This window comes from Ovis aries, chromosome 22 (assembly GCF_016772045.2).
Source record: "Ovis aries strain OAR_USU_Benz2616 breed Rambouillet chromosome 22, ARS-UI_Ramb_v3.0, whole genome shotgun sequence".
Lineage (NCBI taxonomy): Eukaryota > Metazoa > Chordata > Mammalia > Artiodactyla > Bovidae > Ovis > Ovis aries.
Window position 1 is genome coordinate 1,618,640 of NC_056075.1, and position 16,800 is coordinate 1,635,439.

Sequence of the window (16,800 nt, forward strand, 5' to 3'; positions counted from 1 at the left end):
CATGAACCGTGAACTCCCTGATGTTCAAGCTGGTTTTAAAAAAGGCAGAGGAACCAGAGATCAAATTGCCAGCATCTGCTGGATCATGGAAAAAGCAAGAGAGTTCCAGAAAAAAAAAATCTATTTCTGCTTAATTGACTATGCCAAAGCCTTTGACTGTGTGGATCACAATAAACTGTGGAAAATTCTGAAAGAGATGGGAATACCAGACCACCTAACCTGCCTCTTGAGAAATCTGTATGCAGGTCAGAAAGCAACAGTTAGAACTGGACATTGAACAACAGACTGGTTCCAAATAGGCAAAGGAGTATGTCAAGGCTGTATACTGTCACCCTGCTTATTTAACTTCTATGCAGAGTACATCATGAGAAACACTGAACTGGAAGAAACACAAGCTGGAATCAAGATTGCTGGGAGAAATATCAAGAACCTCAGATATGCAGATGACACCACCCTTATGGCAGAAAGTGAAGAGGAGCTAAAAAGCCTCTTGATGAAAGTTAAAGAGGAGAGTGAAAAAGTTGGCTTAAAGCTCAACATTCAGAAAATGAAGACCATGGCATCTGATCCCATCACTTCATGGGAAATAGATGGGGAAACAGTATAAACAGTGTCAGATTTTATTTTTGTGGGCTCCAACATCACTGCAGATGGTGACTGCAGCCATGAAATTAAAAGACGCTTACTCCTTGGAAGAAAGGTTATGACCAACCTAGATAGCATATTCAAAAGCAGAGACCTTACTCTGCCGACTAAGGTCTGTCTAGTCAAGGCTATGGTTTTTCCTGTGGTCATGTATGGATGTGAGAGTTGGATTGTGAAGAAGGCTGAGTGCCGAAGAATTGATGCTTTTGAACTGTGGTGTTGGAGAAGACTCTTGAGGGTCCCTTGGACTGTAGGCAGATCCATCAGTCCATTCTGAAGGAGATCAACCCTGAAATATCTTTGGGAGGAATGATGCTAAAGCTGAAGCTCCAGTACTTTGGCCATCTCATGAGAAGAGTTGACTCATTGGAAAAGACTCTGATGCTGGGAGGGACTGGGGGCAGGAGGAGAAGGGGACGACCCAGGATGAGATGGCTGGATGGCATCACGGACTTGATGGACATGAGTCAAGTGAACTCCGGTAGATGGTGATGGACAGGGAGTCCTGGCTTGCTGCAATTCATGGGGTCACAAAGAGTCGGACACAACTGAGTGCCTGAACCGTTCTGAACTGAACTGAACACAAATGAACATGATAGGCATGAAAACTACATGACAAAAGCAATTAAAATCTCATAATGTTTTTGTGTTTATAATTGTCTTTTAACATTCCTAGTCAAATCAAAGTCTCTTTTCCGTATATTAGTATAAAACTGATTAGGAAATAGATCTGTTAATATATTATGAAGGAAAAATATCTTGCTTTCTCCTGAGATCATAGAAAACAATCTAGAAATCAGAACAGCTCATTATTCCCTGTGCTTTCTTGCTTTCTTAATAAAGTTTGAGTCACCAAAATGTTCATTTGAAACTGTAGGCATCTACTGAGTTGAAAGAATCTTTCTCTTCCATCTACAACTGGCTATATACTTTAAAAACTAAAAAGTTAATACAGTGAGAAACTATACAGTACATTATTATTTATAGTAAGCTGTTATATTTGCATTATTTATTTTGTGTGTATAATTTCAGAGCTTCTGTTTTCCTTATGAAGAATTTGTGTCACAGAAGCTGCATATAATGAAAGGAATCTGCATCCCATTTTGGAGTTTATAACTACTTTTATCACCAGAAAAATGTATGAGTTTAGTGAAAACGTTTTGGAACTTATTCATTTATTAATTCATGTAGCAAATACTTCTTGCACACTTTCTATACAGTAGACCCTGTATGGAGCACTGCAGATAAAGTAGTGAACTAAAAATAGCCAACAATTCTATTCTCATAGAATTTATATTCAGATTTGAATATGGCTTCTGAAAACGGGCAAGATGCAAACAACCATGCCTGAAAATGAAAGTATGAGCTTTCAGAACCAAGTTTAGTGAGACCAGCAGATGGTTGAGATGTTTCTGAGCCTCACCAATTAAGAGCAGTTTCATTAGCCATAAGGATCCTTGGTGGCTCAGGTTGTAAAGAACCTACCTGCAGTGCAGGAGACCTGGGTTCATTTCCTGGGTAGAGAAGATCCCTTGAAGAAGGGATGGCTACCCACTTCAGTATTCTTGCCTGGGAATTTCATGGACAGAGGAGCTTGGCAGAGTACAGTCCATGGGATCACAAAGAGTCGGACATGACTGAGCAACTAACACTTTTACTTCACTTTCAAGGATTTTAGAACCTAGAGGAAATGAGTAAAAACAGGGACAGAGGTTCCAGCTAGCCTCCTGAGGCCAATACCCAGAGTGTGAGTAACTCATCAGATATTCCCCATATGCCCTATGGCCATTTGAGGGAAAGGGGAAAAAATTAAAAAAAAAAAAAAAAAAAGGTGGGTTCTTGAACTATTTCAGACAGTGTGGTGTGGGCATGACATTGCTATGCAGAAAATCATTACCCATTTCTGCCCAAAGGATCTTTTCACTTTTTCCTCCAAACAGACAATTCTAATAGAGGTGGTGCTAGGATTGAAAGACAGACTTTGTATTGAAATGGACTATGTTTTACTTAGTCTGAAACTGCACGTTTATTCCTTCGTGAGTACAGCAGAGACCCTGAGAGTCACAGAAGGTACAGTTGTGTCCGACTCTGCCACCCAATGGATGGCAGCCCTCTAGTTCCTCTGTCAATATAATTCTCCAGGCAAGAATACTAGAGTGGATTGCCGTTTCCTTCCCCAGGGAATCTTCCCGACCCAGGCATTGAGTCCAGGTCTCCCACTTTGCAGGCACTTTCTTTACTCTCTGAGAGGCCCTAGTTTATGACAAAAGCTAGACTGGAAGTGACTTGGTTAGTAGAGCAATAATAAGTGAGGATTCTAGAGAGACACTTTCAGTTCCAAGTCTTCAGCTTGTTAACAGAGTTAATATGTTTTCCAGAAGGAATGGTGGGTATGGTGTTTTTAGATAGATCAATGACATGGAAGTCATGTAAGAAAGCCTGCTCTGTATATATCTCTTTCTTAGCCATGGTGAAGACAACATAGAGTACATCAGAAATTATACAGTGCTTGGAATCACAAGCAAGAAGCTTACCCAGAGTACCCAATAGGAAAAATCTGTATCACTTTGTGACATCTCTAGAAGTAATTTTCCAGAATTTAAGTATCATAATATTTTACAGTACTTACAGTTTGCCAACAATAATAACGATAGCAAATCACATCAACATCCAGATCTTGTTCTAAATATGCAGCAGTTCAGTGTTGTTGTTAATTACATGAGAATGCCTGGTGACATTTCTTGGGGAAGGGGAAATTTCCCCCTCTATCCATTTAGAGTTCTTATGGTTAGAGTACTAATAATATTGAAGAAGACATATTAACAGGAGAAAAAGAAACAAATTTTAATTCATACACATGCATGTCTCAAAAGAAACGGGACCTTACATGTGGCCAAGCAGGCAAAAAAACAATAAATTTGTGAGGAACTGAAAGACAAAAAATATAGCCTTTCAGTGCTTCATTAGTGAAGAATCTGGAGGGTAGTAAATTAAAGAAGTAAAAAAGTTCATTTATATAGGCTTCTTAGCCAGAATTCCCTTTCTCTAATGATAAGAGAGTCCTTCTAACCCCAGATTCAGGGAGTGTGCCTTTCATGTTAGGGATTTGTTTCCTTCTTTCAGAAACAGAGAAGAGAGGGTCAAAATGGCCCTCTTGCACTGTCCATTTATTAAGTAACTTTAGTTAAAAATGATCAATGTTCCATCTTGGCACATATTGTGGAAACTTACCCTGGGTAATAACAGCTTCTTGACGCTACTTTTTTAATAGTTGAACTATCTTAAATAAGTTACTTAATATTGATATTTCTTTTTTTAAAAAATTCGCTTTATCTACTCAGGCTGTGCTGGGTCTTCGTTGCAGTGTGCAGATGTCTCTAGTTGCAGTGCGTGGGTTCTCTAGTTGTGCCATGTGTGCTTAGATGTGGCATACAGGATCTAGTTCCCCAACCAGGGAGCAAACCCACAACATCTGCATTGGGCATGCAGAGTCTTAGCCACTGGAGTAAGGGAAGTTCCAGTATTGATATTTCTAAGTGTAATTTTCTTCATCATAAAACAGTGTATAATTCTAGTGTCCTTTTAAAAAGATTTATAAGTATTAAATGAAATAACCAAGAGAACAGCATGTTTCAAGTGGTCAAAATGATACCATTATGATTACTTTTTTGGGTTATGAGTATGAAATTAATTAAAAGGTATAGAAAAGTACATTAAAAACTACAATTACTTTATAAACACCATGTATTGTTATATAATTTGGTTACATAAAGCCAAAGCACAGAAGTATTGTCAGATTCGATTCTCTCAGGCACACCTACATTACTTAAAGTGATTCTAAATTTACAATCCTTATTACCTAGGAATTTTCTTATTCTCTAGCTTCTGGGTTCATGATTCTCCCCTGAATGATTGATTAATTTCAATCTAGAATTTTTTAAGGTATTTATTATTTATCTTTAGATTTGCAGGTAACATTAGAGTAGTTTGCTGATTAGAGAAAGTAATGAGTTTCATTTTGCTGCAAATGAAACTTGAAAGCTTCAGTGATTACAAATGTCTGAATATAATTGCTTTCATTTCACAAGCTAAGATAAAAGATTACTGAAGATTAAATTTGCTGAAATACTGTAACAACAGTCTAATGATTTACAGTGGGCTGGGGAAGAAAAAATGAAATCCTTGAATACTGTTTAAGTTCAGTGTTCTTAGAATTACAGAACTTCGGCTCTAGAAAGGACTTCATGGAGATGTTTAAACGCCTTTCTTATAGCTAACTGACCAGAAAGCAGAGCCCAAGACAGAGTGTGTGACTTGTTCTGGGCCACAAATTATTATAAATAAAGCCAAGATGAGAAACAAGAGAAGATGGCTTCACACTGCGTTATACAAATGAAGAGATTAAATCATACAGTGAGACACAAACTAGGGGCACTGAAACAAACAGAATCCAACTGCAGAAAATAAAGCCTGTGAAAGAAAACAGAGGGGAAAATGTTTGCTTAAACAGAGTACAAATAATAGAAAGTATGGAGTATTTATTCCTACAGTTAAAATATATTGAATTTTATTGCTTAGTAATTTATTTATATAATTTGTTGTCTTAATAAATGTCCTATAACTCACTATTGAAAATCCATTAGCAAAAGCCAAATTAGAAGGGTATGATATAACAATATTGCCACCATAGTATAAAAAAAAAAAAAGAAAGAAATGAACAAGTCCATTAAGAATGGGTGAAAATTATAAAATTAATCAGGAGTATAAGAATATCTTTTCCATTAAGTGTAACATACAAGCTCATAAAGACAGTTGCATAGATACTTATCAAGTCGAGTTTTTGAGAACTCATGAATGAGTGCTGTGTAAGCAGAAGTGATGTGTGTCACTTCATGCTTGAAGTAGTCATGTACTTTTCTGCACTCTCACTCTGTCATCATCTTCCCTGTGAATGAAAAGCTTCAGAACTTATATTGTTTTTTTCTCGCAAAGTTGTGATTAACTCTTCTGCAACCCCATGGACTGTAGTCCACCAGGCTCCTCTGTCCATGGGATTTTCCCAGCAAGAATGCTGGAGTAGATTGTCATTTCCTTCTCCAGGGGATCTTCCTGACCCAGGGATGGAAGCTGCATCTCCTGCAATTGCTGGGGAATTCTTAACCACTGACCCACCTGGCAAGCCAATCTGAGAACTTATAGAAGGGCAGAAAATACATATAAGAGTGTTTGGGTCCCTGCTACTGCTGCTAAGTCACTTCAGTCGTGTTCGACTCTGTGCAACCCCATAGACGGCAGCCCACTAGGCTCCCCCGTCCCTGGGATTCTCCAGGCAAGAACACTGGAGTGGGTTGCCATTTCCTTCTCCAAAGTATGAAAGTAAAAAGTGAAAGTGAAGTCATTCAGTCGTGTCTGACCCTCAGCAACCCCATGGACTGCAGCCTTCTATGCTCCTCCGTCCATGGGATTTTCCAGGCAAGAGTACTGGAGTGGGGTGCCATTGCCTTCTCTGAGTGACCAACAAAAGTGAGGAAAACATTTATCCTGTTAATTCACTTAGAGTTGGAGGTTATCCTATTATGATAGTTTTAAATCTAATATCACCTATTTTAATAACAGGTATTATTTTTACATAATGCCATTCTCCAGTTATCCAGAATATTTTATTAACAATTTGGCAGGTTCCTGCTTATTACCTAGGTCTAGTTCACATTGGTTTTGTTTATCCTATTTATAATTAGTAAAAATATTTCTCTATTATATAATGTACACATTCTTGGCATGCAAGGTGTCTACATATGCAAACAATTAACTGACAACAATAAGAAAATAGTTATAAAAACTGTTGATTTACCAAACTTGCTCTTTTGAGCCTTTCATTTTTTAAGCACTTTCATTTGTTACAGCTCATACAAATCTGTTAGCCTATCAGGATGAATGTTTATCTAAGAGTGCCAGTGGAAAGCCTCAGGACCCAGGGATATCAGATTAGGAGATCTTGAGTTCAAAACAAGGAAGTTAAATAGAGTAATATATTGAACAGTGAAACACCCTTCACCAGCCTTCATTTTCCTGTTCTGAAATTGTCAATAGCCAATCATGTGTCTCAGTTCAGAAGAACAGAATATGCATATCTGAAAAAATGAATAGTACCAGAGAAAAGATCTCCAGATGATGACATATAGGTGTCTGACAATGAAATATTCATTACTTCCTAATTTAGTCTACATATTTAAATCATATAAAATAATTTCAATAAGTATTTTTAGTGCTTAATTCTTAAATATGATTAAGCTGTGTAATATTCTGTAGGAATTTAGAAGAAACAAAGGTAACAGGGAACAAAACATAACTTCAAATTATATTATTATATTATTTATAACCCTAAGAGATAAAATAAATTGCATCTTTTGTGAGAAAATGCTGTTATAAAAGGTACAATTTTTTAAAAATAGAAATTTAAAGCTATGCAAGTTAATACTGAAAAAATAATTTTAAAAGTATAGAAATCTTACAAAAGAAAAAGAAAGAGATAAAAATGAGACAAATAAGATTAGGGACATCCAAGATTTGATGAATAAGAACTTCCAAAAGAGAGAAAAGAAAGTGGAGAGGATAAAATAAAGATAACACAATAAAATGTCCAAGAAAAAAAGAAAAAAAAATGAATTTGTGAATTTGACAGAGGATAATCTTTGACTTGAATAATAATTAAGAAAACTACTGAAAGAGCATAAGTGAATGATTCTTACAAAATCAAGAGTATTACATTACAGATTGCTTAGAATGGAAATTGTACTTTAAAATGGAGACATTTTTAAAAAGCCAATAAAATGAAAAGAAAATCAAAAAGGGAAGATAATTGTGTTAGATTTAGAAAAGAGGAAAAAAGAAAAGCAAAGGAGGCAATAATGTACAATAGAGAAAAGACAGTCTCTTCAGTAAGCAGTGCTGGGCAAACTGGACAGCTGTATGTAAAAGAATGAAATTAGAACACTTCCTAACAACCTACACAAAAATAAATTCAAAATGGATTAAAACATAAATATAATGTCAGGCACTATTAAACTCTTAGAGGAAAATATAGGCAGAACACTCTCTAACATAAATTGCAGCGAGATCTTTTTTGATAAACCTCCTAGAGTGATGAAAATAAAAACAAAAATAAACAAATGGGACCTAGTTAAACTTAAAAGCTTTGCACAGCAAAAGAAACCATAAATAAGATGAAAAGACAAACTTTGGGATGGGAGAAAATATTTGTAAATGAAACAACTGACAAAAGGTTAATTTTCAAAATACACAAACAGCTTATGAAACTCAGTATAAAAAAAAAAAAAAAAAAAGACAGAAAACCTAAACAGACATTTCTCCAAAGAAGACATACAGGATGGCCAACAAACACATGAAAGGATGCTCAGAATAACCCATTATTAGAGAAATGCAAATCAAAACTGCAATGAAGGATTACCTTACACCAGTCAGAATGGCCATCATCAAAAAATCTACAAGCAATCAATGCTGGAGAGGGTGTTGGAGAAAGGGAACATTCTTGTACTCTTGATGGGAATGTAAATTGATACAACCACTATGGAAACAGTATGGAGGTTCCTTAAGAAAGTAAGAATAAAACTACCATAAAATATGTTAGCTGCTCAGTCATGTCTGACATTTTGCAACCCCTTGGGCTGTAACCTGCCAGATTCCTCTGTCCATGGAATTTTCAAGGCAAAAATATTGTAGTGGGTAGTCACTTCCTTCTTTAGGGAATCTTCCCAAACCAGGGATCAAACCTGGGTCTCTCACATTGCAGGCAAATTCTTTACCATCTGAGTCACCAGGGAAGCCAAAACTACCATGACCCAGCAATCCCAGTACTGGCCATATACCCTAAGAAAACTATAACTGGAAAAGACACATGTACCCCAATGTTTATTGCAGCACCGTTTACAATAGCCAGGACATGGAAGCAAACTAAATGTCCATCAATAGATGGACAATAGTTAGGGAAGAAGGAAGTTTTATTTGTCAGATTATCTTCTATTCTTTCTAAATGAGCTTCAAAGGCAATAAGGTACTTGAAAAGATTTCTAATATCACATTACTTTAAAATGTCATCAGGTTCTTCAAAAGCCAGAAGTGAAGTTTTACACAAGAAGTTTTTGTTGTAATGATCGTACATTTAAAGTTATATTTGAGTTATATTTGCATTATCTTTTGATTTAGTAGTAAAAGGTATCTAATTGTACATAAGGTGTCACTATTTTTAAAATGAGTCCTCGGAGGTAGACGAAATGGAAGCAGAGGAGAGGCTGAGCTCAACTTCTATCATAAGCACACCAAAATCACAACTAACTACTAAATAAATATTGGTTAAAAATGACTAGACTTTACCAAAAACTGAAATTCTACATCATGTCCAATAAGTCAGTGATGCCATCCAACCATCTCGTCCTCTGTTGTCCCCTTATCCTCCCACCTTCAATCTGTCCTATCTACAGAGCATTAATCAGAATGTATGTTATGTTCTAAAAACAGTATCCTATTATGGCCCCTCTTTAGTTAATTTATTGAGTACTTAATATGTGTCTGGTTATCCCTAGACTATAAAGACACACTAAGGCACAAGAGAGACAAGATCAGTGTTTTAGCGATCTTGGTACTATGTTGAGGAAAAAAAGACAATGATAAGTAAATAATGAAAGTATTTTCAGATTATCTTAAACATGAAAGAAACTAACTAGGTGAAGTGATAGTGACCTGTAGAAAAATAATTTTGAATACATTAATCCAGTTCCCCCTACTATATTCTCTGACCATGTACTAATCCCTAAAAGCCCATAAGCAAGACTATGGGTACAGGATGAAAAATGTGGCCTTAGAATAGTTATATAACAATAAAATGGTTAGTTCAGTTATGGAGAAAAGTGTGGAGAATTATTTTCCTGACACTCATTATCAGAACATTTGCTTTTAAATTCATCTTTATGAAACTTCTAAATCCTGATTTTTTAAAACTGAAATGCACAGAAGTCATGGTTTGATCTATCACAATCTCTCCATCTTAGTTATTAGAGCAAGGTATTTGAAAGGACTGATTATAAGCTTTTTAAAATCAAGTTTATTTGTTCTCTATGAGAAAAACATGAGACCAAACCCCAAAAGGGGAAAACTTGTAAATTGTGGAAAATTCTGAAAGAGATGTGAATACCAGACCACCTAACCTGCCTCTTGAGAAATCTGTATGCAGGTCAGGAAGTAACAGTTAGAACTAGACATGAAACAACAGACTGGTTCCAAATAGGCAAAGGAGTATGTCAAGGCTATATATTGTCACCCTGCTTATTTAACTTCTATGCAGAGTACATCATGAGAAATGCTGGACTGGAAGAAACACAAGCTGCAATTAAGATTGCCGGGAGAAATATCAGTAACCTCAAATATGTAGATGACACCACCCTTATGGCAGAAAGTGAAGAGGAGCTAAAAGCCTCTTGATGAAAGTGAAAGAGGAGAGCAAAAAAGTTGACTTAAAGCTCAACATTCAGAATTGAAAGAGACACATGTACCCCAATGTTCATCACAGCACTGTTTATAATAGCCAGGACATGGAAACAACCTAGATGTCCATCAGCAGATGAATGGATAAGAAAGCTGTGGTACATATACACAATGGAGTATTACTCAGCCGTTAAAAAGAATTCATTTGAATCAGTTCTGATGAGATGGATGAAACTGGAGCCGATTATACAGAGTGAAGTAAGCCAGAAAGAAAAACACCAATACAGTATACTAACACATATATATGGAATTTAGAAAGATGGCAATGATGACCCTGTATGCAAGCCAGCAAAAAAGACACAGATGTGTATAACGGATTTTTGGACTCAAAGGGAGAGGGAGAGGGTGGGATGATTTGGGAGAATGGCATTCTAACATGTATACTATCATGCAAGAATCGAATCGCCAGACTATGTCTGACGCAGGATACAGCATGCTTGGGGCTGGTGCATGGGGATGACCCAGAGAGATGTTATGGGAGGGAGGTGGGAGGGGGGTTCATGTTTGAGAATGCATGTAAGAATTAAAGATTCTAAAATTATAAATAAATAAATAAATAAAGCTAAACATTCAGAAAATGAAGATCATGGCATCCGGTCCCATCACTTCATGGGAAATAGATGGGGAAACAGTGGAAACAGTGTCAGACTTTATTTTTGTGGGCTCAAACATCACTGCAGGTGGTGAGTGCAGCCATGAAATTAAAAGTCGCTTACTCCTTGGAAGAAAAGTTATGACCCATCTAGATAGTATATTCAAAAGCAGAGACATTACATTGCAGACTAAGGTCCATCTAGTCAAGGCTACGCTTTTTCCTGTGGTCATGTATAGATGTGAGAGTTGGACTGTGAAGAAGGTTGAGCGCCGAAGAATTGATGCTTTGGAACTGTGGTCTTGGAGAAGACTCTTGAGAGTCCCTTGGACTACAAGGAGATCCAACCAGTCCATTCTGAAGGACATCAACCCTGGGATTTCTTTGGAAGGAATGATGCTAAAGCTGAAACTCCTGTACTTTGGCCACCTCATGCGAAGAGTTGACTCATTGGAAAATACTCTGATGCTGGGAGGGATTGAGGGCAGGAGGAGAAGAGGATGACAGAGGATGAGATGGCTGGATGGCATCACGGACTCGATGGATGTGAGTGTGAGTGAACCCTGGGAGTTGATGATGGACAGGGAGGCCTGGCATGCTGCAATTCATGGGGTCACAAAGAGTTGGACACGACTGAGTGACTGAACTGACTGAACTGAACTGTCTTCTTTTTCTCCCTACTTTCTCTATCAGAATTAATCTCATTCCTTTCAAGGTCCCATTCTTAGAGTACGGGAGGGAAAAAGAGGCAAAGTGGGAAGATGACTGGGACTTGAGACGGAGATTGTGTCCTCTACCTGAAAGGTGATGGAAAAACTTCCAGCTCATATATTTTTGCTTCATGGTCCATCAGTAATGTTGATGCAGGATACTCATCTTCTCCTGCTCTGAAGACAGAATTCTTCAGTTATTTGCAGGGTGAAGATTGAAATCTCTGAGTTTGTAGAGGGAAGACATTAGATGAGGAATGTGGTTTAATCCTTCTGTACCAGTTGAAGTTGTGCATGGCCCAGACAAGTTATTTAAATTTCTAAGCCTTAGTTTCATCATCTATAAAATGGAGGAAAACTTTGTTTTCTTTGATTTTATATGTCACCTCCTTGACTGAGACAAATAGCTGGTAGAATGCTATTTGTGAGTGTGTCTGAGGTATCTCCTGAAGAGACTCAGCATTTGACTCAGTAGACAAAAATACTTCACCAATGGGAGTGGGCATCATTCTACCCACTGAGGGCCTGAACAGGACAAAAAAGGGAGGAAGGTTGAATTCATGCTCTCTGTTTGGACTGAGGCATACATCTTTTCCTGCCCAAGGATATCAGTGCTTCTGGTTCAAAGGCTTTCAGATTCAGGCTGGAACTCATACCAATGGCAATCTATTCTCAGGCCTTCAGAACCTACTGAATTACACCAATGACATGCCTGGTTCTCCAATTTGCAGACAACAGATCATGGGACTGCTCCACTCCTGTAACTGTGTGACCCAGATTCTATAATAGAGCTCCTTTTATATCTCTATCTATCTATCCTACCACTAATGCCAAAAAAGATGAAGCTGAATGGTTCTATGAACCTACAAGACCTTCTAGAATTAACACTGAAAAAAGGTGTCATTTACATCATAGGAAATTGTAATGCAAATCTAGAAAGTCAAGAAATACTTGGAGTAACAGGCAAGTCTGGCCTTCGAGTACAAAATGAAGCAGGACAAAAGCTAACAGAGTTTTGCCAAGAGAATGCACTGGTCATAGCAAACAACACAAGAGATGACTCTACCTATGGAATCACCAAATGGTCAATACTGAAATCAGACTGATTACAGTCTTTGCAGCCAAAGATGGAGAAGCTCTATACAGTCAGCTAAAACAAGACCTGGACCTGATTGTAGCTCAGATCATCAGCTCCTTGTTATAAAATTAAGGCTTAAATTGAACAAAGTAGGAAAACCACTACGCCATTCAGGTAAGACTTAAATCAAATCCCTTGTGATTATACAGTGGAGGTGATGCATAGATTCAAGGGATTAGATCTGATACACAGAGTGCCCAAAGAACTATGGGCAAAAGATAGCAATATTTTACAGGATGTGGAGTCCAAAACCATCTTCAAGAAAAAGAAGTGCAAAAAGGCAAGATTGTTGTCTGAGGAGGCCTTAAAAATAGCTGAGAAAGAAGAGAAGTGAAAGGCAAAGAAGAGAGGGAAAGATATATCCAACTGAATGCAGAGTTCCAGAGAACAGCAAGGAGAGATAAGTAAGCCTTTCTAAGTGATCAGTGCAAAGAAATAGAGGAAAACAATAGAATGGGAGACTACAGATATCTTCAAGAAAATTAAAGATACCAAGGGAACATTTCATGCCAAGATGTGCACAATAAAGGACAGAAATGTTATGGACCTAACAGAAGCAGAAGAGATTAAGAAGAGATGACAGGAATATACAGAATAACTGTACAAAAAAAAAGCTCTCAGTGACTCAGATAACCATGATGGCATGATCACTCACCTAGAGTCAGATATCCTGGAGTGTGATATCAAGTGGGCCTTAGGAAGCATTACTACAAACAAAGCTAGAGGAAGTGATAGAATTCCAGCTGAGCTAATTCAAATCCTAAAAGATAATGTTGTTAAAGTGCTGCACTCAATATGCCAGTAAACTTGGAAAACTCAGCAGTGGCCACAGGACTGGAAAGTCAGTTTTCATTCCAATACCAAAGGAAGGCAATGCTGAAGAATGTTCAAATTATCATACAATTGTGCTCATTATAGGCTAGTAAGGCAATGCTGAAAACCCTTAAAGTCAGGCTTCAACAGTCGGTGAACTGAAAATTTCCAGATGGACAAGCCGGATTTAGAAAAGGCAGAGGAACCAGAGATCAAATTGCCAACATCCGCTGAATCAATGAAAAATAAAGGGAATTCCAGAAAAACACCTACGTCTGCTTCATTGACTATACTAAAGCCCTTGACTGTGTGAATCACAACAAACTGTGGGAAATTCTTAAAAAGATGTGAATACCAGACCGTTCTTCCTGAGAAAACTTGTATGCAGGTCAAAAAGGAATAGTTACAACTGGATATAAAGCAACAGACTTGTTCAAAATTGGGAAAGGAGTATGTCAAGGCTGTATATTATCACTTTACTTATTAAATTAATATGCAGAGTACATCATGGGAAATGCCAGACTGGATGAAGCACAAACTGGAATCAAGATTGCTGGAAGAAATATCAACAACTTCAGATATGCAGATGACACCACTCTTATGGCAGAAAGTGAAGAGGAACTTGACAGTCTCTTGATGAAGGTGAAAGAGGAGAGTCAAAAAGCTGGCTTAAACCTCAATGATCAACAAGCTAAGATCACGGCATCCAGTCCCATCACTTCATGGCAATAGACAGGGAAACAATGGAAACTGAGTTTTTTTTTTTTTTCCCCCCCACCTTGGGTTCCAAAATCTCTGTGGATGGTAACTGAAGCCATGGAATTGAAAGATGCTTACTCCTTAGAAGAAAAGCTATGACAACCCTAGACAGCATATTCAAAAGCAGAAATGTTTTGTTTAGTTGAAGCTATGGCTTTTCTAGTAGTCATATGTGAATCTGATTCATTGGAAAAGACCCTGATGCTGAGAAAGATTGAAGGCAAGAAGAGAAGTGGATGACAGAGGATAAAATGATTGGATGGCATCACCAACTCAATGGACATGAGTTTGAGAAAGCCCCGGGAGTTGGTGATGGACAGGGAAGCCTGGTGTGCTTCATTCCATGGGGGTCACAAAGAGTCGGACATGACTAAGGGACTGACCAAAATGAGATGCATTATAAATGTAATTTTCCACATTTCTTTTGACTAAGAATGATTATATATTCTTCACTCTCAGGGTGAAAATTATAAGTAATCTTTAAAAGATAACACACACATATATGTACATAATATATAAATATGAATGACATCTATTTAGAATAACAAAAGATGTGATCTTGCCATTGCACTATAATTGTTTTTTCTTATGTTCTTGTGCTCAGTCATGTCTGACTCTTTGCAACCCCATGACTATAGCCCTCTAGGAACTTCTGTCCATGGAATTTCCCAGGCAAGAATACTGGGGTGGGTTGGCAACTCATTCTCCAGAGGCTCTTCCTGACCCAGGGATAGAACCCATATTTCCTTTGTCTCCTGCATTGGCAGGCAGATTCTTTATCACTGCTCTACCTGAGTAGCCCACCATTGCTCTATAGACTTCACATTAAAGTTTTTATATTCTTGGGAGGCATGGTTCAACCAAGAAATGATTTAATCAGTATCTGGAAATATTTATTTTGCATATGTGTGCGGGGAAGGAAACACATTAACTGTAAAGGAACAGTTAGTTCCTTGCAAGTTATTGATTTGACCATATGGATGGAACTTCAGTATGATACTTGACTAGCAGGAATCTCTGGTTTGGCCCTCTAGGGTCAAACAACCTTCCACTCTATGCTTACTATAGGATTCTTTTAAAGCAAGGGTTAAATAATTGGGAAATCTGTGATCTCTTTAATCACAAGGCATTTACAAAATTATTTATTTAATATGGTCCTTGAAGATTAGCTTTTCCTTCCCACCCATCCCGTGGTTTTATAGATGAGGAAACAAGATTCCATTATAATTTTAAACATTTGAAAGTCATATTTGTTCACTAAATTGCAAAATTATTATTTTTTTGCATCAAAAATTGATTCTTATGAGTCCTTCCATTTTACCACAAATAGTCTATTGTTAGATGTCTTTATGAGAGAGCAGGACATATGCTTACTTCTTCAACATCATTTGAATAAAAAAAATAGACTGAAATCTATCAGGAATATTTAGTCACAAGAGGGAGGGAAATTTTACTAATATGTTATTTTCTTATGAAAGTGTTGACAAAGAGAATTTTCTAAATAGGTTTTGATCTTTGCTAAATCTTTCTCCCTAGAGAGAATGCCAATATTTGACTGAAGTGACAAGGAAAGCTTATTCTCTAATTATACTTTCTCTGCCTGGGTTGGATAGAAAGGCATACAAAGTAAAGAAGAAACTCACATTCTGTAACCCTAGAAATTCTATTGTGACCAATGCTGTAGTGTCATGTACTGAGGGATTCTCTACTATATTAATTATTGAAGGAAATTAAATCAACATCCTCTATTCCACTATTCCACTCTATGCTTACTATAGGATTCTTTTAAAGCAAGGGTTAAATAATTGGGAAATCTGTGATCTCTTTTATCACAAGGCATTTAAAAAATTATTTATTTAATATGGTCCTTGAAGATTACCTTTTCCTTTCCACCCTTCCCGTGGTTTTATAGATGAGGAAACAAGATCTAGGGAAAACATGTCCGTCATTGTTAAGTGAGAGAAACAAAACCAGTAGGGGGAGATAGATAGATTGATGATTGATAGATAAACAGATATAGATAAATGTCTGTCATTTAAGCCAGTGAACTTACAATGACTTGTTATAGTAGCCTTAGAAAATGAAAAAATGTAGGCCATCAGAAAAAAACAGTCTTGAACTCTTTGGCATGAACTCAGGATATGGCCTACTGGTTGAATTTCTTCTTCCAAGAAATCTCAATTCTGCCTTTAAGGCCATTTAACTGATTGACTCAGACCCAGCCAGATTATCTAGGATAAACTCCTTCACTTACAGTCAACTGATTATGAATGTCAATCATATTTACAAAATATCTTCACAGCAAATCCTCGATTAGTATTTTATTAAATTACTGGGAATTATAACCCAGCCAAGTTGACACATAAAGCTGACCATTACAGAAGACAGATGACTCATTTATGTCACAAAATTAGTAATAGTATTCCAATGTTCAACCCAGCCAAATACTAAAATGAGCCAGCCTTCGTGGACAAAAGATGGATACCAGTTAACATTTCTTTGTATGTTATTTTTGTTGTTCAGTATTAGTATTACTCTAGTACAAATACAAAAATGGAGAAACAAAGCAGGAGGAGATTAAATAT